At 42.5% G+C, this 27185-nt stretch overlaps 1 protein-coding gene across 1 annotated transcript in view; it reads left to right on the top strand.

Annotated features, from left to right (window-relative positions):
- Window positions 1–27185, top strand: part of clstn2a (calsyntenin 2a) — a 413239-nt gene that overhangs the window by 95388 nt on the left and 290666 nt on the right. The window lies entirely within an intron of this gene.

Genomic DNA, 27185 nt, shown 5'->3' with positions numbered 1-27185 from the left:
GAAACGTCACCTGTTCCTTTTCTCCAGAGATGCTGCCTGACCCGCTGAGTTGCTCCAGCACTTTGTGTCCATCTTCGTTATAAACCAGCATCTGCATTTCCTTCTTATACACTTACCTCTTGCTCACCCGGTAAATAAAAACAGCCTTTTGCTTGAATTGTGCAGCTGTGCTCATTTAACTTGGAAATCTTTCACACAATTGGATATCCAGTGGACACACTTAAATCATTCTAAGCAATCTAGTCTCCATTCAGACAGAAATATGGTGAACCATCTTGATCGCCCTGGGTCGTCCTTGTATGAAACGTGTCTATTTATTGTATTTGGTGGAGCAGCAAAGGACCTGCTGATAAAGTGAAGGCATATTTGAAGTGACTTACGTCTTTAAGTGTGATTAAAGTCTACTTCCACCTCTCTGTGCCCACATACACACTGGTCCTCTGGAGGCCGACTATTTATATTCAGGGAAGTGCAATAACTTTACAGCTGGCCTAAAACTAATCCTTCCTCTGCTTTGAAATTTAAGTCAGAAGAAAGCATTGAGAAATACTTGATTTATTTTTCTCCTCCCCCCCCCCAGTAGGTTGGTTTTCTCTAATACTTAGCCTGGTGTGGAATTCCCTTCCATATATCCCGAGCCACTCTATCCATCCCTTCAACCCACCACCACATATCCTTCATTTCCCCCATGTGATAGAAAACGACAGGTCAACAACACAAAATGGTGGGAATTAGAGATACAACGTGGAAACAGGCCCTTCGGCCTACTGAGTCCGCACCAACCAGCAATCCCCGCACGTTATTGCCAGGCAGTAGTTTTAAGTTGAAAACCAAATTAAGACTCAACGAAGTCACGCGGTGACTTCTGTGAATAGAATTGATCTGGAAGTATAAATAAAGTCTGTTCTTTGTTAGCATGTCATCATCCTCCTGGATGGATGCACGCATGGAGAGGGCAGGTTTAGAGGGATATGGGCCAAACGCAGGCAAGTGGGACTATTTGGGCAAGTTGGACCGAAGGGCTTGTTTCCACGCAGTATGACTATGACTCCTGGATGTTGGTCTGAATGTGGACAATCTCCATCCCACTACAGACAGGTAGGGCACCAAGGGGAGTGGAAGGCGTGTGACGACACAGCCTCTTTAAGGTCTGTTCCTCGCCTGGCCACAGGCAAATGAGCCACAGCCAAGTCCAATTAAGGCTCATTTGTCCAATTAACCTGATCCTACAGACCTACCCCTCATAAATCCTCTAGCCCGGAGTGGGAGTAAGGTGGATGGTCTGAGACACTCCTGTTTGTCTTGAAGAAATACAGCTCATTGGGTGAGTCCACCTTGCTGTATGTGCCAGTGTGTTTGAATGAATGTTGATATAAATGCATTGTAAAGTAATAATTCTCACAAAAAATACTCGGCATAACTTTGATTGTCAAATTCTCTGCCTATTTTGAAGTTGGATGGGCGAGGAAAGGCAAAGTGGAGCTGCTGCCTCACATCGTCAGAGACCCGGGTTGGACCCTGACCTCTGGTGCTGTATGTGTGGAGTTTGCATGTTCTCCCTGTGACCATGTGGTTTTCCTTCAGGTGTCACGGTTCCTTCACCCACATCCCAAAGACATGTGGTTTTGTAGATTAATTGCCCTCAGTGTATAAGAGTGGATGAGAAAGTGGAATAACATTGAACCAGTGATGGGCCAAAGGGCCAAAGGGCCTATATCTCTAAACTGAACTAAATTAAACTTGTATGGCATCGATGTTTGAAATTAGGGACCTTGGCTTGGACCGGGTGAAGTGAATGTTGATTTTCCATACGTTACTTGCTGCATTGACTGGTTGTGCTGTGATTCCAGGTTTGAGCAGATTTCCAACACTGTCGTATAGAAAAAAAAAGACAATTTATGCCGAGGAAATATTTTTGTATAAGTGCACTCCAAAGCAGTAATTCTAACTAAAAATACCCAGCAAACAATCTGAGTGTCAAATTGTCTGCCTCTATTATATTTTGATTCTATTAAATTTGCACGGGCGTAGATCCATTCCAATCAGTTCCTCCAGAACCAGTTACATTCAAATGATTTGACTCTGCAACAAAGTTCTTTGCATTTTGCTGAGTAGGCATATCACGACTGTGAACATCGCCCAAGTGTCTGATGATGAAAGTAAGTTGAGCAAATTATTAACTTGCTTCCTCTGTAGTGAGTAAGGGATGGTGTCAGAGTCTTTGACCCTGTCATTTTTTTAGTTTAATCTGCATTCACAAATGTAATCCTTACATTTTCCTTTTACCACTACCAAATCACACCATTGTGACTATCCTCCTGATACCCTCAGGATCTGATGAATTTCTTTAGTCAGAGAGTGGTGAATCTGTGGAATTCATTGCCACAGAGGGCTGTGGAGGCCGTCATTGGGTCTTTTTTAAAGCGGAGATTGTCAGATTCTTGATTAATAAGGGTGTCAAAGGTTATGGGGAGAAGAATGGGATTGAGAGGGAATGATGGATCAGCTATGATTGAATGGTGGAGTAGTTGCGATGGGCTGAATGGCCTATTCTGCACCTAAAACTTATGAACATTTATCAGGGAACAATATTCACTGACTTTATCGATGAAGATTAATGTATGAAGTCATGCTATTTCTATGATTATTAGCTAAGATATCACCATTTTCTAATGATTATGCCTGGAAATCACATTTAAGTCTGTCGATGAAAAATGGTGGTGATTTTACCTCTCGGGATTTTCTATTGTGTTTGATTGAAGCTCGTGGTACAAAGCTGTTTACTCCAGATTAAATAATGGCAATAGAACTCTGCAGTAGTGTGCAGATGTCAGTGTAATCGAACCCATAGTGTCTTTGCAATCTTAACGGAAATCTTAACACTTTCCCTTCGATCAAGGAAGGGACATAAAGTGTGAGACAACCCAAGAAACAGAACATAGGCTGCAAGAGAACTAGATGGATGGATGTGGACCCTGGAGTTGAAATCCGCAGTAAATTGCACAAGAAGCTCGTTACGTTCATATATCGCTAGCCGAGGCTCCACAAGTGCCCTGCTGCACTCTCTAATCCTGTCCTTTGTGCTCAGAAGTCTGACATCACTTTCAATATAACCAGTTTTATAACTCAAGAGGACCCAGCCAACTTGACGCTCACTGGAATTGCTTGCAAAAGGGAATGGGATCACCAAAGGAATCAGCCCTAAGCAACTCCTTTGCATTCACCCAGTCCCCAGTGCAAGCACCGTCCTGCCGCGTAACCAGAATATGTAAGGGCAGTGTGGTGGCACAGCAGGTAGAGCTGCAGCCTCCGAGCTCCAAGGACTCGGGTTGGATCCTAACCTCGGGTCCTGCCTGTGTGGAGTTTTCAAGTTCTCCTTGTGACTGTGTGGGATACTCCAGTTTTGTTCCACAGCACAAAGACGTGCGTGTCAGGAGGGTAATTGACCACGGTAAATCACTCCCTTGTGTGTAAGTGAGTGGTGGAGGGGCCTGTTTCACTGATCTATCACTCTATCTATCTATGTCACTAAAAATGAATGAAACGGTCCCCAATAAGGCTTGGAAATCCAAAGGTGTAGTTAAATGTTTGACTGAAATATTTATCAGGGGGCTTTTGCTATTCACTTAGTGAAACATTCTCAATGGTTTGAAGTCTGAAGAAGTTCCTACCCAAAACGTCGCCCATCCATGTCCCCAGAGATGCCGCCTGACCCACTGAGTCACTCCAGCACCTTGTGTCTTCTCCAAAAACCAGCATCTGCAGTTCCTTGTGCCTCAATGGCGTACAATGTCAATGTATAATCAAACTCCAAGCCTTGACATTTTGCATTGGGTGGATTCTTCTGAGGCAGTTCTCTGGTGCTGGGAATGACTTGCCTCCACTCCAGTTTTGGGCTGCCTGGTATAGCCGATGAGGCCAATGTGGGACGTGTAGACTCAGCTGCAGTTGTAGCAAAGATGCATGAAGGGACAGGCACACGAGTACTTAGAACTCCTTCCATTATTTGTGCTCAGCTTCCATATGTTCCAGCAAATTGACTCTATTCTCATTGCCAGCCTGAATACTCATTCTCTATTTCGAGGGACCAGAGGCTAGGGATTCCGCGAGCTGGTGGGATGTTTGACCTTTTCAAAGCACTTCAAGAATGTATTTGACTCCTTTCCTCCACCGACTGGAAGTCTCGCACCATGACAGAACTTGGAAGAGAGTGTCTGTTTCAGGAGTCGAATGAGGGGAAGGCAAAAGGCACAGCCCATCAAAGCTGATGAAGTGTAATTAGGGTCTTGATGTTGACCCCACCTACATTGGGTTGCTTTTTCTTCCATTATATTTGGGGAGTTTCCTGGAAAATAAAACATAAACTAAGAACAATGCCTTTACATGAAGTTGGGCAGAAGACTTTAGACTTTAAAGATACAATGCAGAAACAGGCCCTTCAGTCCATTGAGTTCTCGCCCACCAGCAATCGCCTCATATGCTAACACTATCCTACATACTGGGGACAATTTACCATTTTTACCAAAGCCAGTTAACCTACAAACCTATACACCTTTGGAATGTGGGAGGAAACCAGAGCACCTGTAGAAAGCCCACACGGTCACAGGAAGAATGTATAAACTTCATACAGACAGCGCCTGTAGTCAGGAATGAACCTGTGTCTCTGGCGCTGGAATGCAGCAATTCTACTGCTGCGCCACTGTGCCGCATCTTTTGGTTTCAGCATTTTGGTGCCAGGATTATATTGTTACTGTAAATGGACAGGTCATCAATGCAATCGGTATTAATGCTACCAAGGATGTGTAAACAGAAATTACCTCTTCTGCCGTGTTTAACCTGAAAGGGGTTAAGTAAGCATATTGTAATTGTTGAAATCAAGTGTGGCTGATCTGCTGTATTAAATTGCAACTCCACTAAGGCTTTGATAATGGTATAAATTGTGCAGTGTTAAATTAAACAGTTGATGGGGTTGGAATTAGAATAACAAAGTTAACATTTTTATTGTTACTCTGGCAATCTTATTGATTATCAATACAGTTCTGTAAAGAGGATGGTAGAAAATTGAAGATGGACACAAAATGTCGGAGTAACTCAGCGGTCCAAAATATCACCTGTCCATTTTCTCCAGTGATGCCGCCTGGCCCGCAGAGTTACTCCAACATTTTGTGTCTATCTTTGGTATAAACCAACATCTGCTGTTCATTTTTATTACATATATGGTAGAAAACTGTCCTGCCTTTTTAGATATTCCCTGCGCTGTGCTTAATATCTGCATCGTAAATGTTCTTACTTAATGACCTCTCATTTATAAAACAATATCTGTCGCCATAAAGCGCATATTCATAACATTATACATTATCTGGATGCTTTTTGTTCACTGGTTATTGTGCTGTTCATGTAATGATATAACAGACTGGAAAGGAATGCTGCTTTGGCAAATGCAAACACGTTTAAGGTCCGTGATGTTAACGATAGCATTTGCTGCATCAAATTCCCACATGTGAACAAATCTTTTTAACATGCATGGCCTCTGTTTAGTGGTTACTTCATGTTTTTAATGCTAAGTATACGGAAGAATGGAATGGATTTTTTTTGGATGAAAATAACTCTGATGGGGAACGTGGAGCGTCTTTGAGGGAAGATTGTGTAGAGTTTGACATTCAAAGGTTACGACAGAAATGTAGTTGTTCCCACAAAATAAATTCTAATTAACAACAAACAAAGCATGCTGTCCTTTGAGTGACTTTAAAAGTGCTGTTCTGAGAATGTTTTGTTCAACAATTTTCACATTTCCCTCTACAGTCTTTGTTCCTTTGGTGAGCACACTTATTTGCTTTGATATTTTAGGCACGTCACTGACATCTTGAATATAATAACCTGCTGTGATTCCTGAATATTAAAAGTGGCTGGTTATGTTAGTGATCATATTAACATAATTATATGGTATTTGTAATTCTTCGTAATGAGCTGTTGGTCGACTGGGGTTAAATTGACTGATTGCGTATATATTTGCGCCATCAGTCTATGCTGAACATTATAATGCCCATAAATAAAAGGAGAAATATGTTGTTGGGTCAAAATGTGTTCCCTTTTGGGCCATTTCCATTACAAGAGTAGTTAATATCATAAGAGAAAAATGTACATTATTTAAGAAATAGTTCAGGTCATGATAACGGGTTAGTTTAGTTTAGAGATAGTGTGGCAACAAGCCCTTTAACCCCCGAAGTCCATGCTGACCAGTGATCACTAGACTATCCTGCAAACCAGGGACAATTTACATTACTAGGTTAATTCCCGGAATGGTGGGACTGTCATATGTTGAAAGACTGGAGCGACTAGGCTTGTATACACTGGAATTTAGAAGGATGAGAGGTGATCTTATCGAAACGTATAAGATTATTAAGGGGTTGGACACGTTAGAGGCAGGAAACATGTTCCCAATATTGGGGGAGTCCAGAACAAGGGGCCACAGTTTAAGAATAAGGGGTAGGCCATTTAGAACTGAGATGAGGAAAAACTTTTTCAGTCAGAGAGTTGCGAATCTGTGGAATTCTCTGCCTCAGAAGGTAGTGGAGGCCAATTCTCTGAATCCATTCAAGAGAGAGCTAGATAGAGCTCTTAAGGATAGCGGAGTCAAGGGGTATGGGGAGAAGGCAGGAACGGGGTACTGATTGAGAATGATCAGCCATGACCACATTGAATGGCGGTGCTGGCTCGAAGGGCCGAATGGCCTCCTCCTGCACCTATTGTCTATTGTCTATAAGCCAATTAACCCACAAACCTGCATGTTTTTGGAATGTGGGCGGAAACCTACGTGGTCATGGAGAATGTACAAATGGCTTTTAGATAACACCCATAGTGAGGATCAAACCTTGGACCCTGGTGCTTTCAGGCAGCTACTCTGTCACTGCACTGATGTGCCACCCCAATTTTGAACACCACTTTATTCTTTGTGCATTACTAACCCTTGATACTTCATGGGATGGTTTGTGTGTGCATCTCCTTGCTCTATACTTTACTTCATGCTATCAATCTTTTTTCCCTCATTGCCATCGTCAGGGAATTGTACTGGAATTGGCCATCTGCCTGCGAATGTGAGCAAAAATCGGCTCACATTCTGGAAGAACGCGGCGGGCCAGGTAGCATCTGTAGAGGGAATGGACAAACAACGTTTCGAGTGGGGATCCTTCTTCAGACCCGAAACATCACCCATCCCTCTCTCCAGAGATGCTGCCTGTCCCGCTGAGTTACTCCAGCCCTCTGTGTCCACCTTCTATATATTTATATCTGTGTACATATGTATGTGTTCACGGGCATATATCTATGTAGGTACATGTACACTTATGTGTGTGTGTATATATATGTACACATGCACCCGCACCTGTATGCATATAGGTATGTGTGTGTGTTGTCAGGAATTGAAGTAGCTTGCCTGCTTATCAGCTCATCTGAAGCGACTCCTTTGGTGAAATCAGAGAGGATCCTTGTCCCAAGGCTGCACTTCAGGATACAAAATCTAAAATTAAAAATGTGACTTCTGCAATCGCACGCTTGACTGATTCTACAAGGACATCACAGTGCCTTTTATAAGCAGTAACTTTGCCATGATGATGTCAGTCCTTTAAATAGTTAATGTGCTTTCTTTTGGGGTATTTTTCTGAAGTAATATCCAAAACAAGGGATTGACGATGGTTAACAAGACGTTGTGGAGTCTTGGATGACATGAACTACTCATTCGGCACTGTAGTGCATTTATAAAACATAATTAAATGTTTATTGCTTAACTGTCTTGACAGCAACTCCCAAGCATCAGTACTAGCAAATGGATGAGAGTATTTCAAGAAAATATATTGGTAGCTAAGAGTGGAGGTAGTCTAAAGAAGATTCCTGAAACAAAACGTCCCCTAGCCAAGTCCTCCATCGATGCTGCCTGACCCATTGAGTTCCTCCAGCACTTCCGTGTTTTGATGGTGGGCGTGGGGGTTCCATTTTAAATTTGTTGCCAAAATTACATAAGTTTAAAACTGACCAAATGTTTCTATGAATTATTTGCACCGAGTATGTTTAACCTAACTCAAGCTCTTCTCAACGGTCTATACCACTTTTACAAATATTTCTTCCGCACTGATGGCAAAATGAAAATGAGTTTACTCGCAAAATGCTGGAGTAACTCAGCAGGTCAGGCAGCATCTCAGGAGAGAAGGAATGGGTGACGTTTCAGGTCGAGACCCTTCTTCAGACTGTTTACTCGCAATCAATTAACACAATTTTATTCCGTCTTAATAATTTCAGAAGCATTACATTCAGAAGTGCCATTGGTGTTATGAGGTTCAAGTTCAGATGAAATTTGTGCAATTATTTTGTATTTTAAGTATTTGTTGGATGATGGCAATTAAACAAACATTCACCACCAAGTATAAAAACTATGATGTAAAGATTGGAAAGGACACACTAAATCATCAGCCATGATTGAATCGTGGAGTAGACAATGGGCCGAATGGCCTAATTCTGCTCCTATAACTATGGGCGACATGGTGGCTTAGTGATAGAGTTGCTGCCTTACAGCACCAGAGACCCGAGTTTGATCCTGAATACGGGTGCCGTCCGTACAGAGTTTTTACATTCTCCCCATGACCGCATGGGTTTTCTCCCAGATCTTCGGTTTCCTCCCACACTCCAAAGACATTCAGGTTTGTAGGTTAATTGGCTCGGTGTAAATGTGAAAGATTGTCTCTAGTGTGTGTAGGGTAGCGTTGATGTGCGGGGATCGCTGGTCGGTGCGGACTCGGTGGGCCGAAGGGCCTGTTTCTGCACCGTATCTCCAACCTAAACTAATGAACTTAAACATTATTCTGCCACCACACAAATTTAAACCATCACAACCTAGGAACTACTTAAATACCTGGCAAATGTGTTTGTGCTATATTGATGACTGTGACGTGTTATCTGGTTGCCTTGCAGAATGGAAGCAAGGTGGGAGGAGAAATGGACGTCTGAGGAATTTCTGGCAGTTCATTATTCTTTCATTAATTATCTTGTTCTTTTGAATTACTGACTCATAATCATGCAAAAAAAAATTCAAAGGCAAATTACTCATTTTTGACACTTTAACTTATTAAAGATGAAAATTGTTAGTGTAACATTTTCACTTCAAGATGATTTAAAAAGACAAACATGGGGGATTTCCTTGCTGTTCAATCTTCATATTGAACAATGAATAATTAATTATACACCTTTCATTTTGTTGATCTAATTTAGTTGTGTTGTCCAAGAACAATTACAGATGAAAAGAGTAAATATTATTTCGGCAGTCTGGAGATCCTTTCTGACCCGTTAAGTTCCTCCAGCACATTATCTTTTGCTCAAGATTCCAGCATCTGCACTTTTGTGTTCAAACACTATTACTAATTGTTCTAACGACGTCAAAGAGTTGCAGGGAGAAGGCAGGAGAATGGGGTTGAGGGGGAAATATAGATCAGCCGTGATTGAATGGCAGAGTAGACTTGATGGGCCGAATGGCCTAATTATGATCCTTTGCCTTATGGTCTTCTGCTCTTGCGAAAATGACTCGTTTGTATGTAGCACCTTTCACAGCCCTTTCAAAATGTACCCAGCACTGTCCAACCAATGGACTCTTGATGGCACAGTGGAAATGATGTATGAACGATTGGGAAAAGCTGTCTGAATAATATTTAAGTCCTTTCTCTTCGCTATTGCCATTTTTTCCTCAATCCTCTTCCCCCTTCATCGTTCCAGAGTCCTGCCATTTCAGTAGCTTTTGAAATGTGATCACTGTTATCGTTAAGGAATTGCAACCGGCAATTTGTGCTGTAAGCACTCACAAACTGTGACCTGTCAAAAATCAGGTTATCTGTAACGATGAATGAGATTTTGGCCAAATTACTCAAAGCAAAAATGAAATACTTACTAGAAGCCAATTAATTGGTGAAGAAGATTCCCAATCTCCCAATGAAAGCAAAGTGTAACAAAATGTGCTTTTAGTTTTAATATTAAAGATACAGCATAGAAATAGGCCCTTCAGCCCTTTTGAGTGGATGTCAACCATTAATCACGAATTCTCACTAGTTCTGTTATTCCACTTGCTCATCCATTCCCTACCTATTAGGGTTTTTTTCCACAGAGGCCAATCAGCCTAAAAAAACACTGCACGTCTTTGGGATGTGGGAAGAAACCAGAGCACTCGGACAGAACCCACGCGGTCACAGGGAAACGGTGCAAACTCCACACGGACAGCACATCTGAGGTCAGGATTGAACGATCAGCTGTGCCACTGTGTACCCTCTTGTGCCTGGAAAATTTGCCAAATATTCCTTTGAGGTGAAAGAGATGTGAAAGTGTTGAAGGCAGAGCCACAGATGACATGTGAATGATTGAAGCAAATCATCCCAATCCCCTCTTCATTCAATAGTCTTTCCAATTAATTAGTTTTCAAATATTTTGCATTTATTTTGGACTGATCATTAAAAAAAAAATTTTTAATAAACTAAGTTCACAGAAATATCCTACTTCATCAATAATAGAAGGAATTCACATACTTAATACTGATGTAAATAGATAAATCAAGTCCTCTCATGAATGATTTAAAGTCAGTATGTCCCTGATGGATCCAGAGAGTTATGGCTTTGCAAACTATTTCAAATCTTTGCTCATGATGTGAGCCTAATGCTTGTTAAAAGAATCGCTATCAAATCAGCAAATTTGCGTATTCCTGTAAAAGCACCATATGTCCTCACTCGCATGCACAATGCACTCGAGTTCAAAGCCTCTCAGTATTCCCTTCCACTTCCAGCATTCTTAATGTTAGCCCTCAGGTGGTGAAGATGCTCGTTTGAACAGAATGACTTCCTTTTTGCATGTAAGGAAAGCTCACAGTAATGCAGTCTGACACCAGTCATACAGACTGTTAGGTTTAAAAACATGATTATTTCGCTTAACGTAGTGTGTCGTTATTTTCAGAAGCTTTTTAGTCGAGCTCCCATTCAGTGGTAATGTGTTTTGGCTCTGTAAATTGCTGCAGGAATAGGAGCTAAACAAAATGTTGTGTATCCCCGTCCCTATTTTTAACGTAACCATTGACTTCCAGTAGAATATGGATAAACAATTCAAAAGGACTTAAGGGAGTACTTTTACAATAGATTCCATCACCGCAGTGGGTTGAAGCTCAGGAGTTGAAGAGTTCCCTAGTCTTTTCACTCTTTGAATTTTTACTGCTGAGGAAAGAAGCACAGATAACTTGTGGAAGCCTTCAGCACTTAGTTCACCATAATGGTACTAGCTCAATACCGACGCCATCTGAAAACACTTGAAAAGTTCCATCAACGATGTCTTTGAAGCAGCTTAAATATCATCTGGGAAGGCAGAAGAACCAATGTCAGCGTGCTGAATGAAGCAAAAACATCGAACATCGAAGCCTTCATCATCAAGAACCAACAAAGATGGAGCGGTCATGTTGTTCTGATGGAAGATGAGCATCTACCAAAGCAAACCTTCTACTTCCAGCTTAAAGAAGGCAAACGTAAAAGAGGCGGACAAAAGAAGAGATTCAAAATACACCTTAAAAGCCAGCATGAAGAAATGTGAAATCAACATCGACAACTGGGAAACCAATGCCAAGGACAGGAAACTCTGGCGAACCATCATCCAATAAGGAACAGCGACCTTCGAAGTCGACAGATGCGCAGAATTAGAAGAAAAGAGAAGTAAACGGAAAGAGAGGCAGCAACAAACAAAGCCCGATCTGACATCCGGAATTACCTGCCCTGAATGCTGAAGAACTTTCAAAGCCAGCATTGGACTCATAAGCCACCTGAGAGTTCATAAAAACAACGGAACATAGACCATCATCTACTTCGAGAGAGAGAGCCGCTACTAGCTCAATATCTCACTCCAGCTATTTTGCCTGTGGTTGGCCCTTCCACGGGAACCTGTCCAATTCCCCCGTAAAGATATTTTTGTAATCATTCCCAACCACATTTTATGGGTTGTAATTTGTCAACCTTGGCTTATCTGAATGATTGAAATTCTTTCTTAGCACAATTCTTCAAGATCTCTATCAGATCTTAGTTGAATTTAATTTATTGTCATTTGTACCGAGGAAAGTGAGAAGTAACTTTGTTGCAAGCTATCCAGTCAGTGAAAAGACTATACATAATCAAGCCATCCAGTGTGCAGATACAGGTTAAAGCGTATAACGTTTAATGTAAGATAAAGTCCGATTAAAGATAGTTTGAAAGTCTCCAATGTGGTAGATGGGAGGTCAGGACTGCACCCTAGTTGAAGAGGGGATAGTTTGGTTGCCTGATAACAGCTGGGAAGAAACTGTGGCTGAAACTGGAGGTATGCATTTTCAAACTTCAGTACCTCTTTCATAATGGCAGAGGGGAGAAGAGGGAGTAACCGGGGTGAGACTGGTCCTTGATTATGCTGGTGGCCTTGCTGAGGCAAATTAACTTGAGATGGAGTTAATGGAAGGGAGGTTGCTTTGCGTGATGGTCTGGGCTGCATCCATAACTCTCTGCAATTTCATGCGGTCTTGGATGGAGCGTCTTTGACATGCAAAAGCAGACAATTAAGCTGCACCCTACATGTTTTGGCTGAAGTTGTATTTGCAACAATATTTGTGGCAGATATAGGAGAAAATGGCCGTGAAAAGAGATCAATAGCTTTACATGTAATATATTCCAGACACACATTATGAAAGTGTTCTCCTTTTCCCCCTCCCTTCATTTCACCGTATCGATAGTTTTGTTAAATTTGAATATCGCATGAACTTTAACATCATTGAGCTACACAGCAGGGAAACTACTCTTTGGCCCAATTCATCCATAATGACTAAGTTGCTTATCTGAGCTATTCCCACTTGCCTGCATGTAGTCCATGTTTCCACCCAACCTTTCCTATCTATGTACCTGTCCAAGTGTCCATTAAATGTCCTAATTACACCCACCTCTACTTCATCCTCTGACGACTGGTTCTATTATGCACCGTTCTCTACATGAAAATTTGCCGCTCGGGTCTTACTTGGTTTAATTTTTTCTTTTTCTTTTTAAAAGTCGACTTTTCAAGCCGACGTTTGATGCAAATTGATTTTCCGACAACGCTGTTTCCAGGTGAACGGTGCCGATTGTATTTGAAATGTTAAAAATGTCAGCAGATTCTTATTTTTGACCTGACTGTCCAGTGTCTTTATCCATCATTTGGTCTTCGAGTTGCTGACAAATTCCCAGCTGAGGCAGAAGTCAATTAATCCATCTCGACAATTCCAATTATTGCTGTTGAATGAACTGCTGGAAAGTATCGGAGAGCAAACTCTAGTGACATGCTCAGGATAAGCATTTAACCTCTGCGTAGGTCCTTGCAATGATGACACATTTATTTGTATGGATTTTCACAGAGAGAATTGGCTAAATTAGTAAATTTCTTATTTAAAGCACTTCAACTTGTACATTACTGAGCAGTTTGGGGAAATAATAATTGCTGGAATGATTATTGCTTATAATTGCCTCTGGGACTATGACAAACCTTCCACAAATGTTATGGCATAATATTATTTCAATATCGGGGTTAGATTTTTTTTTGGAGGGGGAGGGGTGCAGGAAAGCTGGAAGAGTGAAGTGATGGGGCATTCACACCTTCTGTCTTATCATCTCTGGCCTTTGTCCAAACTATCAAAGCCCCCTCCCCCCTCGCCTGTATCCACTGCTTTAAAGGAGTATTGGGTGATCTTTAAAACAGGCTGTTTCAGTACTGCTGTTTTCAAGCTCTGAGTTGCTGAATTCGGGGTTACTTTCATTTACTTGAAGTTAACTGTCATTTGCATGGTGAATTCATCAGGTCATGTGGGATGAAGCATCCTGTAATTTCACTTGGGCAGCTTATAGCCCAGTGGTATGAAGATTGATTTCTCTCAATTCAGGTAGCCCCAACATTCCCTCACTCTCTATCCCTCCCCCACCCAAGTCACACTAGCTTCTCATTTTCACCCTACAAACAGCTAACAATGGCCTATTTCCTTTATCATTGTTATCTTTTTGCATGTCTTTCATTCATTGTTCTTTATCTCTCCACATCACTGTCTATATCTCTCGTTTCCCTTATCCCTAACCAGTCCGAAGAAGGGTCTCGACCCAAAATGTCACCCATTCCTTCTCTCCAGAGACGCTGCCTGGCCCGCCGAGTGACTCCAGCTTTTCGTGTCTATCTTCAGTTTAAACTAGCCTCTGCAGTTCCTTCTTACACAGGGCATGTTGGATGTTGATCTTTGAGGCACTTCATGGAATGAGGAGAGAATTCCATCTTATGTACACATTTTGGTGGCCGCATGCCCACTTTGTTGGCATGGCATGGATAGGTCTACAGGCTACAGCATGGAAACGGGCCCATTGGCCTACCGTCCATGCTGGCCATCGATCACCCGTTCACACTAATTCTATGTTGTCCCAATTTCACATCCACTCCTTGCACATGCAGAGCAATTTACAGAGGCCAATTAACTTACGAACTTGCATATCTTTGGGATGTGGGAGGAAAGTGATGCACCCGGAGGAAATCCCCGGGATCACAGGGAGATCATGCAAACTCCACACAGACGGAATCCAAGATCAGGATGGAGGGGGCTACCTAGAACAAATGGGGATGGGGGGGGAGGGAGACACATCTAGGATGAAGGGGAGATGTGAAGGAGGCCACCTAGAATGAAGGGGGGTCCTGGCAGAGGGGGGTTGTTGCCACTTGGAAGGCAGAACATGGGGAAGGAAGATACGAGTGTTCGGTCGACTCTTGTAACTTTGCGCCAGAAATGTGGCGCCAGGCGTGTACTGCCAAGGTGAGATCTGCAATATGATTTTACCGGGTTGTATGCAAAAAGAAGCATTTCACTGTACCTAGGTACATGTGGCAATAAAGTATCATTGATTGAACCCGGGCCTCTGGTGCTGTGGGGCAGCAGCTCTACCAGCTGCATCATTGAGCCACCCTATTTTCTGGCTACCAGCAAGCATTGTGTAGTTCTCAATAAAATATTTTAAACAATAAGCTTTGTCGATGTAAAACAACTTCTGAAAACTAAGCTAATTGTGAGAAGCTTTCAAGGGTGATTCTTGCTTTATTGGGTGCCTATTGAGAGATGGTTAATTTTTTATCATTCTTATTAATGTCTCCAATAGTTTTTCAGATCTGAATCTAATTATACATCCTTGCTTATAGCCTGATGGATAATCTAGGATTGTGCGTTAAATAACAGTTTTGCCTTGATTGCGTTGGCTTGTTCTACAAGGTCATCACGCCTGTTGGAGTCTAATTTCACGCACGAGAAGCCCATTACTGAAGACGCAATGGCCATTTGGGTAAAAAAAATAACTAGAAGATAAAATTATGATTCATTTCCTAATAAGGGAAATGGCAACATTTAGAGAATAAAATGTATGATCCATGAGTACTAATGGCATTCGGATTGTGGAGTTGAATGTTACATTATAATAGTTCAGCTGTGATTGAGCTGGATGTGATGCGCAAGGAGATATTATTAGCACGCTTGAAAAAACAATCACAGCAATTCTGGTGTACCTGTGAAATAAATGCACATTCAGATGCTAGTACAGTGACTGGCTTTGCCTTCATGCTTTCTGTGGCCTTCTGCAATATTACATTGAAATCCTAAGCTATCCCTCAAACACAGGGATATCTGTTCAGAGACGATGGAGTCAGAACTTGGAGTCTTATTAATTAGGATGTTTGTTTTTTCGGGACCTTTTGCAATCTAATCAAGAATCTATCTATCTCTGCCTTAAGAATATCCACTGATTTGGCCTCCACATCCTTCTGTGGCAAAGAATTCCACAGATTCATCACCCTCTGATTCAAGAAAGTCCTCCATCTTCCTAAAGGAACATCCTTTAATTCTGCGGCTATGACCTCGAGTCATTGACTCTCCCAGCAGTGGAAACATCCACTCTATCCAAGACTTTCACTATTCGGTGCATTTCAATGAGGTGCCCTGCTCATTCTTCTAAACTCCAGCAAGTACAGGCCCAGTGCTGTCAAACGCTTATCATATGTTAACCCACTCATTCCTGGAATCATTCTTGTAAACCTTCTCTTGACCCTCTCCAGAGCCAGCACATTCTTCCTCAGACATGGTGCCCAAAATTGCTCTCAATCCTCCAAATGTGGCTTGACCAGTGCCTTATCGAGCCTCAGCATTACATCCCTAATTTTGTATTCTAGCCTTGAAATAAATGCGAGCATTTCGTGATTTAGCATTTGGTGAGACCGCATTTGGAGTATTGTGCTCAGTTTTGGTCACCCTTTTATAGGAAAGATGTTGGAAAGGGTGCACCTTGAGTGTCTATCTACGGCACCTGCAATTCCTTCCTACGCTGAAAGTGAGGACATGGGTGAGATGCGTAGATGAGAAAATGGAATTGATCCACCATTGTCTCACTGTCTTGCATTATGGGTGCATCGATGAGGTGTGGTGGGGCCTTTTCAAACAGTGCAAGTACGCTTCTGTGAAAGGGGAATACAAGCTTCCTAATACAGGCTCATGATATGGATTTGCATTACAGTTCTGAACATTCGGTAGATAAAATGACATTTATGTTTGTATTACCATTCACTTAAAGAGCTCTTTAACAACATCACCCATATCCCAACTTTCTTCCTTTTAGACTTTAGAGATGCAGCGGGGAAATAGGCCCCTTTGGCCCACTGAGTCCTCACCGATCACCGATCAGCGATCACGAGTACGACCCTGCACACTAGAAACAGTTAACATTTTTTTTTACCAAAGCTAATTAACCTAAAAATCTGTGTACTCTTTTTAGAGTGGGAGGAAACCCACGCAGTCACAGGGAGATTGTACAAACTCCCTGCAGGCAACAACTGTAGTCGGGATCGAACCAGGCTCTCTGGCACTGAAAGGCAGCAACTCTACTGCTGTGCCACTGTGCTCCCCGAGGCAAGAGGTGTCTATTCTATTCTGTCTACTCTACTCATAATTCACATGGAAATGAAAGGTATTAAACATACCAGGGGTGGCATGGTGGCGAAGCAGTGGGGTTGCTGCCTTATAGCAGAGGAGACCTGGTATGGATCCTGACTGTGGGTGATGTGTGTATGGAATTTGTATGTTCTCCCTGTGACTGCGTTTGTTTTCCCCGGCTACTCCAGTGTCGTCCCACACTCAAGGTGCTGTAGGTTAATTGGCTTTGATTCTAAATTATCCTTAGTATGTAGGATCGTGCTCGTGTACGTTGGTCAGAGCAAAGGGCCTGTTTCTGCACTGTACCTCTAACAAAAAAATACCATCATTCTTTCACTTCACCTGTTTCAAGTGAAACATAATGCTGAGTATCAAGTATTACAGGAATATTTAAAACTCGGCGTGAAACTGGTTTCTTGCTGAAGTACAGAAAAAAATTTGCCCACAGCCACAGGATGTACACCTATAGAAACGGTGATGAAAGAACTCTGCAAACATGTCTGAACCTTGTTCAACTAAATTATATATATTTTTTGGTCGTCGGACGGAAGCCATTGTGTTGTAAGCATCGCCGTGACACGAAACCAAAGGAATGCAATTTCAAGCAAAACAAGTGAGTTCATGTTCTTGCCCCTTCGAGCAAGTCAGTTACTCAGAAGTGAGAAATGGGGAGGATAGGAGAGATTTGTGGACCCACGAGACACTGGCATGAAATTGGCGACAAAATCCAAAGTGATGTTGTAGATCAAAAGGGCTCTGCTGAAGATGAGCCAAGACCAGGGGGAAGCAGGGAATTGTGTCCAAGTTGGATCCTGTGCAGGTATCAGGAAATGACAAACTAAATGAAAACAAGCCCGACAATGGCGCAGAACAGAGTTCAAGTACAGAGGCAATGTGAAATTCTGACTCCAAACCTACAAAGAGAACAGGAAGATTCTGAAAAGTGGATTATTATAATTTAAAAGAGAGTATGTTATGATATAAATGGAATATATCAAAGATACTTGTATCATATTGTTAAATATGTAAAGGAGTATAGATACAATTATTGATATTTTCAAATAAAAGGAAAGCTATTTAGTTTATATCAATGGAATATATCAACGTTACCTGCATTGTATTGTTAAATATATAAAGGAATATAGATAAAATTATTGATCTTTTCAAATAAAATAAAACAGTTTACTTTATTGTCATCTAGACAGGGGTACAGTGAAAAGCTTTTTGTTGCATGCTAACCAGTCAGCAGAAATACATGACATGATTCCAATCAAGCCATCTACAGTGTACGGACACATGATGAAGAGAATAGCGTTTAGTCCAAAATAAAGTCAGATTAAAGATAGTCGAAAGGTCTCTTTTGCTTTGCTCAGGACTGCTCTCTAGTTGTTGATAGAATGGTTCAGTTGCCTGATAACTGCTGGGAAGAGACTATCCCTGAATCTGAAGGTGTGCGGTGTGGAGTAGTGTAGGTTTGTGTTTATCTATGTGAGGACATGAGTAATCTTTGGAAAGAAGAGTGACCAGGCATACCTGGTCACTATCAGTCAAACACTGAATGGAACAATTAGGCTTGTTCAGAAGCTTGGAGACAGGACATGTATTATACCTTGCAAATAAATCGGTATATCCCACCACCAGTCACATCTTCCCATCCCCACCACTTTCTGCCTTCCACAGAGACTGCTCCTTCTGCAACTCCTTGGTTCATTCATCCCTTCCCACCCAAACCACCTCCCCAGGTACTTTCTCCTGCAACCGCAGGAGATGCAACATACATCTCTCCCTATACCCTGACCTCCATCCAGGGACCCCAGCAGTTATTCCAGGTGAGGCGGAGGTTCACGTGCACCTCATCTACTGCGTCTGGTGTTTCCAATGTCGCCTCCCATACATTGGTGAGACCAAACATAGACTTGTTTCGCCGAGCACTTGTGCTTGGTTTGCCAAGGCCTACAGAATCTCCCACTTACAAACCATTTAACTCTTCCCAGTCCTTTCAGTCCTGGACCTCCTCCATTGTCAGAGTGAGGCTGCAGGCAAACTGGAGAAACAGCACCTCATATTGCACTTGTACAGCTTGCAACCCAACGGTACAGACATTGAATTCTTCAACTGTAGATAACTTACCAAAACACCCTTTCTTCCCCTCGCACCCCCCTTTCTCCTCTTCCCTCCGCCACCCCTGCCACCTATATTCCTTCCTTTGGCTTCTCAATTTGCACCTCTTCGAACCTTATCTCACACCTGTAGTCTTTTAATCTCTGTCCTTTGTCCAACCATCTGCCTATCAAAATCCCCCTCACCTGTATCCACCAAGGGTCTCGACCCGATACGTTACCCATTCCTTCTCTCCAGAGATGCTGCCTGTCCCGCTGAGTTACTCCAGCTTTTTGTGTTCACCTTCCACCTATCACTTGTCAGGCTTTATCTTCCCCTCCTCTTTCAGCTTCCTTCCTCCTCCCTCCTCCCTCCGCCCCCCCCCCCTACAATTGGTCTGAAGAACAGCCCCGACCTGAGACGTCACCTACCCACACTCTCCAGAGATGCTTCCTGACCCACTGAGTTACTCCAGCACTATGTGTGCCTCTCTTGCTTTATCGACAGTAGGATTGCCAACAGGTCATGAATTAACAATCGATTCCTGAAATGCCCAGCATGTCCACAAGGTTGAAAAATTGTACTTCATCAAAGCCTGAATCAGTGACACTTGATCAGCGGAACTAAAAATTATTTTGCCATTTATTTATTCAGTGGATTGATGGATTTTTATTTTTTTAAACGTGTACAGAATGTTCTCTGTAGAATTCTATGACACAAAGGTGCAGACAAATTGCTTGAAGGCTGTTCTTTTATGGATGTTAAACGTCTTTACAGCAGCTGACATAACAAAGAGAGTTGGAAACAAGTAGATGTCTAAATGCTCACACTTTATTAAGGTCACTATATTCTGTCATCTTGAGATGTCTGATCTCGATGTCTGCACATTTTTTTCTGGACTTGTCTGATTTATTGTCCCGCGTTTTCAGCTAACATTCCATATTGCCTGTTTGTTGGTGGGCCTTTTGGAAAAAATTGTGCAGAAGTCTGGAGAATTCTGGGCAAGTTGCAATTTAACCACTCCTGGCATCGGGTAACAAAGGCCAGTGGAAGATCATGAAGGGACATTCAGCCCAGCCCACTCTGTCAATTTTTTTCTTGCCATTTGGTATATGGTGTGATTCCACAATCTCTACTCTGTCAGTGATTCTTCACTGAAGATAGACCCAAAATGCTGGAGTAACTCAGTGGGTCAAGCTGCATCCCTGAAGAAAAGGAAAAGGTGATGTTTCGGGTCGAGCCACTCCTTGGTTCTTTCGTCAGAACTGGAAAAGTTTGACAATTGGAAGAGAGGTTTGCTAAGAGGAAGAGGTTTGGAAATGGATGCGGTAAATAGAAGCAGATGAACGAGAACACGAGAGAGAACATATAACAGTGCTGGAAATGTGTACGAAGGAAATGCAGATGCTGGTTTAAACCGAAGAAGGACACAAAATGCTGGAGTAACTCGGTGGGACAGGCAGCATCTCTGGAGAGAAGGAATGGGTGAGGTTTCAGGTCGAGACTCTACTTCAGACTCGATCTCGATCCAAAACGGAGGTTTTGGGGTTGACCCATGGGATTGTCAATTCTGGAACTGAGAGTTTTGATCAGAGATGACCTTTACTAAAAGCAGGTGCTACATGCTCATCTGTACAAACCAAAGGGTAGCAGGCTGAGTCTTTGGAACAATTCTTATGAGACACATCATCTGTGCTCAGTAGCTGCATTTGGACACTGCCCTTTATGCCCAGACTCTGGGAACATCTTCATAGATTTATAGAACATAGACAGGAGAAGGACCTTTGGCCCAAATAGTAATACTATCACCTGTGTCCCAGCTTCTGAATAATGCATTTTTCCAGGTTCAGAACTCCCGGTAAGTTCATGGATATTTTGGTGAGGAACTCTGCCATCTCTTTTCTTTCATCACTGACTCTCTGGACTCGAACTGATTGCATTCTGTGCAAGTATAACTCTTCAAGTTAACATGAAAGACCAGGGACGTTAATAATGGCTGATAATGCCCTATATTGAGGGGGTTTAGCTTGGCAAGGGTAAACGAAGGTTGCTCCCAATCATTCTGGTGGGTTGGAATTGCTGCTTTTATGGGGGGGGGGGGGGGGGGTCAAAATTCTCTCATCAATTGCTGCATTTAACTTTTACTGGCCAGTGATGGCATTGGAAACTAAGATCAATGAATACATTTTGATGTTGCGCTGGTTAGCAACTCATTGCTGCATCTCATAAATAAACGCACTAAAATTTAAACGCGCCCCATTTCAAGTTGTGTCCCTGGTTTTGCAAAACCCATTTTGCAATATTTTTTTCCCAATCTGTCGGTGGTGCATCAAATGATTTTGCTGCCCGCTACCCTGTGTCTTGAAGTGTCTCTGCTAACTTCCGAGGTCTATGCTGTGCCTCCTTTGTTCATAACAGCCTGGCGTTATGACAGCCGGTGACATATTGGAACCAGCAGATTATTAGAAGTGAGTTTCCTACACAGCTTGGTGCTTCCACTTGCTGAAAGACAGCATGCTAATCAATAATTGTTTCACACTTGCACTACAAGAGAACTTGGCCTCGGGTCCACAATTATCTGGTTAGCCTTTTCTCGACTTTCAAGCTTCTGAGGATGTTGAAGGTCTATGGCATTTTAATTTTAATTAAATATTTACAACGTCATTTGTTGCTGGACTATTATGCAATAAGGAATGTGCAATGAATTTAGTTTTTCATTGTTAAGGTTCAACCATTTTGTGCTTTAGTTGACCTCTTGGTTAGTTTTATTAGTTTAGTTTTTTTTCATTAACACTTTATTAGTTTAAAGGCACAGCGTGGAAACAGTGTAGGAAAAAACTGCAGATGCTGGTTTAAATCGAAGGTAGACACTAAATGCTGGAGTATCTCAGCTAGAGAAGGAATGGGTGACGTTTCGGTTTGAGACCCTTCTTCAGACTGGCCCTTTGTCTCATCGAGTCCACGCCGACCATTGATCACCCCGTACACTAACACTACCCTAAACACTAGGGACAATTTACTCGTATACCAAGCCAATTAACCTACAAACCTGTACGTCTTTGCAGTGTGGGAGGAAACCGGAGCTCCTGGGGAAAAAAACCCACCCAGGTCACGGAGAGAACGTGCAAACTCCATACAGATAACACCCGCAGTTAGGATCGAACCTGGGTCTCTGACGTTGTAAGGCAGCAACTCTACCACTGTGTCACCCTGCTGCCTTTCTTGTGGACAAAAGCAGTTTAGTAGCTTTATTAAGAAGCTGGCCATTTTTGTTCTTTCTACCTTCCAACTGTATTGATTGCATCGAATTGAAGTGAATATCATTAGGTATTTATTCACAAAGTGCTGGAGTAACTCAGCAGGTCAGGCAGCATCTCAGGAGAGAAGGAGTGGGTGACGTTTCGGGTCGAGACCCTTAAGAAGAGTTACTCCAGCACTTTGTGAATAAATACCTTCGATTTGTACCAGCATCTGCAGTTATTTTCTTACACTATGAATATCATTAGGGCTGCCTGACTTTGTTCTTCTGCGTTACACACAAAAGGAGTGAAAGTGAACTTAGCGAAACCAGGCATTACAGGAGCTCTGGAGAAAAGGAGTGAGTGAAGTTTTGGGTCAGAACCCGAAGAAGGGTTCCGGCCTGTAACTCCCCTCCAGAGATGTTGCCTGTCCCGCTGAGATACTCCTGCATTTTGTGTCTATCTTCAGTGTAAACTAGCATCTGCATATTAGAGGAGCTCTTTTGAGTTTTAAAATATTGTCCGTGGCACATGCACAATTTAGTTTAGTGATACAGTGTGGAAACAGGCCCCTATGCCTGCTGAGACCACGCCGACCATCGATCGCCAGTACACTCGTTCTATGTTATCCCACATGCATCCTATACACTAGGGACAAATTACAGAGGCCAAATAACCTACAAACCCACACGTCTTGGGGAAGTGGGAGGAAACCATCACACCCGGAGGAAACCCACGTGGTCACAGAGAGAACGTGCAAACCCCACACAGACAGCACCTGCAGCTCGGGTGCTGTGAGGCAGCAGCTCTACTGCTCTGCCACTGTACCATTACAGTGAAGAAGGAACTGGGAATTATACCAATTGAAAGAGTATTAACATGAACTCAATGCCTACTAGACCCGCCCACGATTCCTTGATTGTCGTTACTTTTTGCATATTTTGCATTTCTCCTAAGTACTGCCTATGTCTCTTGTTCCCCTTTCCCTGACTCTCAGTCTGAAGAAGGGTCTTGACCCAAAACATCACCTATTCCTTTTCTCCAGAAATGCTGCCTGATCTGCTTAGTTACTCCAGCCTTATGTGTCTGTCTTCGGTTTGAACTAGCATCTGCAGTTCCTCCTTACACAAGTGCCAACCAGGGCTTTGCAGAGGAACCCGTGCCAATTTGAATAACATTGTTTCACCTAATGTCCACTCTCAGTTATTCACCAACAGAGAAAAATCCCGACGCCTCTCCAAAGGGATCATCCTTGCATCATTGATCTTTCCTTGTAGTTTTTGCTGAAGGATATCTTCCAGTTCTCTCTGTAGATTTACAAAGTGTTGGTGGTTTTCTGCAGTTGAAAAAGTCTTTGGGGAATGCAAGCCTCGTGCAGAATAACTTGCTGTCAACCTTGACGGCTCTACACATATTAGTTGCAGACTTTGGGCATTTTCCCCATTGAACAGAAGGAAGGATTGGTAGGTGTCGTGCAAAATAGCATAGGATGACAGGAGGAGGATGAGGTGGCATTTCTTTAGCCAGAGTGTGGTCAATCAGTGGAATTCCTCGCCACAGACTGCAGTGGAGGCCAAGTCATTGGGTGTTTTTAAAGCGGAGATTGATAGGTTCTTGATTAGTACGGGGAGAAAGCAGGAGAATGGAGTGGGGGGGGGGGTAAAATTGATCAAATGGCAGAACAGACTCGATCGGCCGCATGGCCAAACTCTGCTCCTTTGCATCGGGGTGGCACAGTGGCGTAGCGGTGAACCTGCTGCTTTACGGTGCTAGTGACCCGAGTACAATCCTGACTACGGGTGTTGTCTGTACGGAGTTTGTACGTTCTCCCCGTGACTGCATGGGTTTTCTCCGGGTGCTCCAGTCTCCTCCCATGCTCCAAAAACGTACATGTTTGTCGGTTAATTGGGTTTGGTAAAATTGTCCCCAGTGTGTCGGCTAGTGTGAGCGCCGATCAGCGCGGACTTGGATGGGCCAAAGGACCTGTTTCTGCGCTTGGTCTATAAGGTCCCAGGATATTTAGTGGGGAAACTTGGCTACATGATCCTGAATGCAGAGCAATATGTGAGGATGTATGCACCTCCAGGACAAATATTGCCTGAAATCTGCCAACATCTGCAACCACAATGCTGAACACGGGGCATGCCAATGGCCATCAGGGAGAGTGCACCAATGGATGCTTGTGAGACGGCTGTGGAGATGGAAATATTTGCAAAATCTCTACTGTGTACAGGGGATCATTGAGGTCCTCTGTTCAAGGGGAATTGACTCTACATCTTTTGCTTTAGATAGAGACCAGACCCACATGGCAACAATCAAAATAATGATTCTCTCCAGCTGCAGAGCTCCATTAAGTGGACGTGTATCCACTGAGAGGGATTACTTGCTCAGCGCCCAGCATGAAAATGACAAGGGGCTGTTCATCTTGCGCATTGTTGCCTGGGCTCGCGGCTACACTTGCGATATCTTCATTTTGCAGCCATTTTCAGACCCGGTTTCTTTTGAGCTTTGGGAGCAAATCAAAGCATTTCAATCGGACAACAAAGGCTACGAGATAGTAGAGATGTGGTGGGCAAACCACAGACATGGCCGTGCCAACAGTCAGCTTAGGGGGGGGGAAGCGAAAGGAAAAGCTGTTTTTTGTTGTTGTTTTTTTTTGCTTGCATCGATATTTTAAGGCAGAGATAGATAGATTCTTGATTCATCAGAGGTTATGGGTAGAAGGCAGGAGAATGGGGTTAGGAAGGAGAGAAAGATCAACCATAATTGAATGGCAGAGTAGGCTTGATGGGCTGAATGGCCTAATTCTACTCTCGCCACTTTTATGATTAGTTTAGTTTAGCAATGCCGTGCGGAAACGGGCCCTTGATCCCACTGAATCCGCGGTGACCAGCGATCCCCGCACACTAACACTATCCTAGATAGTATGGACAATTTACAAACTTTATCGCAGCCAATTAACCTAACTAAAGGTACAAAACAAATCGGAGCCGGCACTGATCATACCTCTAGTTCCCCTCTCCCCTCACTCTCAGTCTGAAGAAGGGTCTTGACTTGAAACGTCACCTATACCTGTCCTCCAGAGATGCTGCCTTACCCGCTGTGTTACTCAGCATTTTGTGTCCATTTTTCTGTTATGTCTGTCCTGTGACTGTAATGTAAACATATCAGTGAACATATGTGTGGATGATGTGTGTGTGTAAGTTGTGAAAGTAAGGGCTTGAACTTTGCAGCAGAGGGGAAAGGGAGTGCTTAAGTGTAAAGGCTAAATAATAATTGGTCGCGATTGTTGGTGGGTGGGTGATTTAGGGGCGCGATGAATTGAAAATTGAGACCTGTTGATAAGACGTGGCATTTGAGGATGCATTTCCTGTCCTTGATTATTGATGTGCGTGGACATTGATTTTTCTTGCAACAATGTATCCAGGTTGTTGTGACTCGACTCTTGACATTGACCTTCAGGATAAAGACTCCCTGTACTTTCTGACATCTGGATTCGTTCCTTGAGATCCTCCCAGCTTTCGGGATATCTCTCCTCCTTCCCACGTTCCCCGCCAGTGTCTCAGTGTGTTGTCGATCAACATGACCTTCTTTCTAATGTAATGGCCCTGCTGATGTATCCAGCCAGTCGCCAGCATAGTTGCCTTTGGTTGATGCTATGAACATTATAATTGGAAGTTAGTATGCTGTCTGGATTGCACTCAGCACGCTTATTGACTAATTTACTTGGGGGGGAGGGAGGAAGTAAATTTGTACATTATTATATCCACACCCGGTTGTTGGGCTATTACATTTAGGTCCCATTGTAATCAATAAAGAAAGCAAAGTGAGGTTTGTGTGGTAAATTATGGGAATTGAGGATTTGGTTCAGAATGTGGTACTAAAATTCGAACGAGAATCACTCCTGATAGTGCATTGCTTTCTGTTGACTTTAGTGTTTACAGATTAAATTATGAGAATTTTTAATGATTTTTTTAAAGATATATATATATATACCAAGTTGACTAATCCCAACAATTCATATGGATTTATCAGTGCATTTCTGTTTCCCACTGTCTAAATGTGAAAAGAGTTTTAAGTTGCTTGAAATCTTCATAATAATTGACATTTGTATTCAAATGTTAAACCTAGGCAAAGGACATTTCAAATATTATCTGCCCCCTTCTCATCAACCCCAATGGCTATTAACATTAAATAGTGATTAATCCATTGTGTATTTCAGGGGTTTCTAGGGGAAGAACTATATTTAATAATTTTAATTTAATTCTGCCAATATTTATGGGTTAGAAATGCTTGCACTCCAAAATTCTACTGGCCTTTTTCCACATAACTGCAAAATAAAGTTTATTAAATGTTAAATTACAGTCAAACCATGTGAAGGATTATTCTGTCTGGTGTCTCTTTTTATAAGATTTGAATGCCTTGGGGATTGAAACAAATCATAACATGTAATAATGAAGCTTTTGGAACCTCTGGTTTACTGACAGTAATAATATTATTCAGTGAGATAATCATAAAAGACCTTCAATAAGAAACGTACATTTTTTCTTGCTGACAGAACTTCAAATGATTGCTATCGTGTATGAAATTGTAGACATTTTAATGTGAATGTTATTGAATCTGTCCTTCCCCATTTTGTTTCTTACCATTTTAACCCTGTCTTGCATTTTGACTGTTAAATTTTCAATGTTGCTTTTAAATTTAAACATTACCTAATTTGCTGCAGAATGATCTAATATTGATTGTTACCCCCAATAATATGTAACCAACCAATGTAGGAGAGATGTTCTCAAGTTACGAAGGGTACAGAGAAGATTTAGGAGGATGTTGCCAGGGGGAGAGGG

The sequence above is a fragment of the Rhinoraja longicauda genome, chromosome 13 (genome assembly GCF_053455715.1).
Source record: "Rhinoraja longicauda isolate Sanriku21f chromosome 13, sRhiLon1.1, whole genome shotgun sequence".
NCBI classification, from domain to species: domain Eukaryota; kingdom Metazoa; phylum Chordata; class Chondrichthyes; order Rajiformes; family Arhynchobatidae; genus Rhinoraja; species Rhinoraja longicauda.
Note: the sequence above shows the minus strand (reverse complement) of the source record. Positions and strands in the feature narration are given on the sequence as shown.